This window comes from Tupaia chinensis, unplaced genomic scaffold (genome assembly GCF_000334495.1).
Source record: "Tupaia chinensis unplaced genomic scaffold, TupChi_1.0 Scaffold145967_1, whole genome shotgun sequence".
Lineage (NCBI taxonomy): Eukaryota > Metazoa > Chordata > Mammalia > Scandentia > Tupaiidae > Tupaia > Tupaia belangeri.
In genome coordinates this window covers 153,689-156,472 of record NW_006205825.1, presented here as the reverse complement: position 1 = coordinate 156,472, position 2,784 = coordinate 153,689, and the positions used below count along the sequence as shown (strand labels likewise).

The following is a 2,784-nucleotide window of genomic DNA, read 5'->3' as shown; positions in this document are numbered from 1 at the left end:
GCCGCAATCCCTTCTCCTCCATTCTCCTCTCGGGATCTTGGGCACGCACGCACACGCGCCCGGCGTGAGTTTTAAGCCACCGGGTCCGGGACACGAACCGCGGTCGACTACGTGGGAGTCCAGCGACATAGCCATTACGCTAACTGCTGGTTCCCCCAGCCAACTGATTTTTGACAAAGGATACCAGTCAACCATGGGGAAAAGAAAACATCTTTAGTAAATGGTGCTGGATAAACTTGGTATCCACTTGCAGAAAGATGAAACTGAACCCCCATCTTTCCCCATTAACAAAAGTCAACTCACAGCTGCGAAGGAAACTAAAACAAAGAGAAAGTGATGCATAAACTTGAAGACTACATCAGGAATGGATTCACCTGACTACATGACATCCAACTGTAGAATCTGAGAATCAAAGTGATAGTTCCTGGTCTGGTAGCAGCTTATTTAAAACAAAGGGTGTTCCTTCCTCACCTAAATGGAGGCAAAGGAACCCAACTCAAAAATGTGTTTATTTACCTGAGAACATTATAGAAGATTCATCAAGTGATTCATCTTTGAACCAAAAACATTGACATTAAAAGCTCTTTTTTAAAGATTCAAGAAAAGGAAATGGAAAAAAAAAGAAAATACGAGCCAACAGGAAGACCAAGGGGAAGGCCAAAAGGAAGGAAAAATACTAGATGGTCACAGATAGATATGAAAGAACTTAGAGGCAAAGGCCATAAGGTACCATTTACAGAATCAGAGAATAGAAGAAACCCGTTTCCATGGAGGAAAATTTTAACTTTTGAGCAAGCTGTTGCCAGAGAAATTTTTAACTACATTGAAAAGCTGAAATATGAACACCACCTTAAGGAATCCTTGAATAAAATGAATGCTGGTGAAGATTTAGTAAATGAAGATCTTGACATAGATACAAATATTTGGATAATGATGGATCCATTTCTCCTATTAAAGAGCCAGTAACAGATGAAGCAATGAATCTCGAGCCTGATGATGAATGTGATATCAAGTTGGTAGAGGATAGTTGTTTTATAATAAGTTCTGAATTCCCCATTTCTAAGAAGATGAATGTATATTTAGGACAAGAGAATTATAGTAAAGAACCGACTTTGTCTAAAAAGAGAGCTTCAAAGGCCAAAAACACTGGGCAGAATACAGGAACATGAATGGAAAAGAAGGCAAACAGTACAGAAGAAAAAGTGGCAAAGAAAACCTCTTTAGCAAATGATTCTAAAATTGGGTATCCACCTACAGAAAGATGAACCTGGACCCCTATCTCTCACCATTAGCAAAAATCGACTCAAAGTGGGTCAAGACCTCAAACTTAAAAACTACTGGTGGAAAACACTGGGAAAACTATGGGAGACATTGGAGTAGGCAAAGACTTCTTAAATAAGACTCCCAAAGCACAGGCAATGATCCCTAACATAGACAAGTGGAACTATCAGACTAAGAAGTTTCTGTACAGCAAAGGACACAGTAACAAGCATTAATAGAATGGGAGAATATTTTTGTAAAATATCCCTCAGACAAGGAACTGTTAGCCAGAATATGCAGGGACCGATAAGTGTTGGCAGGGATGTGGTGAGAAGGAAACTCTCCTACACTATGGGTGGGAATGTAAACTGGGTCAGCCACTGTGGAGAACAATATCGAGGTTCCTTAAAGATCTACAAATAGAACTACCATTTGATCCAGCATTCCCACTTCTGGATATTTACCCAAAAGACAGGAGAATGCTCAGTCAGAAAAGTGCTTGCCCATCAATATTTATTGCAGCATTTTTTTTACAATTGCTAAGACATGGAACCAACCCAAATATCCACAAACTGATGAACGGATTGAAAAAGTGTGGCATATATAATCTATGGACTACTACTCAGCCATAAAAAAGAACAAGACCCTGGTTTTTGATAAAAAGTCATCAGATATGGAGGATCTATTGCTGAGTGAAGCAAGCCGGGATATGAAAGATATTGTATGTATCCACTTAATATATACCGACTATCCACACTTTATGGTAGAGATCAAATATTGCAGGGCATAAAAGCAGTTAGCGATGTTGAAAATAGTTAGCGACGTTGAAGACAGTGTGGAATGGGGTGGGAGAAGAGTATGGAGAAAGATAGTAAGAGAACAAAGAGAGAGGCGTGGCATTAGTAGGACACAGATACGGTTTATTGCCTGTTGATGATAACATGTATAGTATTTTCAACTGGAGTGGTCTGAGAAGTATTTCATATTGCGTAAAGTCTTTTTACAAGCAAAATGATAAATCGTGATTGAATGTCTAAAAAATAATTGGAATAATAATTATAATCTGGAAAAAATAATGAAAAACTATTTGAGGATTATGGGGTTTTTAATGTCTTCATGTTGACTAATATGCATGGTATTCCTTCTGCAAAAAGAAATGTAATACAATGTCAAATTATAGGTGATTCAATGTAATATAAATAAGAGTATGATCATAATAAATAAAAAAGAACAAAATAAAATTAAAAATAATGAAAAGTAATTTGATTGTGGTAATGTATATCATAATATCTTTGACTTGACTAGTATGCACTGTATTCATGCTGGGGAAAACTATGTTGTGCATTGTTAAAATTCTTTTTTGAACTTAAAAATATATATACCATATGAATAATCAAAGAAATAAAAACAAAAAAATATATAAAATTAAAATAAAAAATTTAAGTAAAATGTTCTCCTACTTCTGATTTAAGTCACATACACATACACAAACACACACCCGCACAGGCACATACAAGTACACAT

General features: G+C 36.6%; 1 pseudogene; it reads left to right on the top strand.

The window, feature by feature from the left end:
* Nucleotides 1-352: 352 nt before the first annotated feature.
* On the top strand, nt 353-1,169 carry LOC102471011 (TATA box-binding protein-associated factor RNA polymerase I subunit D pseudogene; annotated as a pseudogene).
* Nucleotides 1,170-2,784: the final 1,615 nt, after the last annotated feature.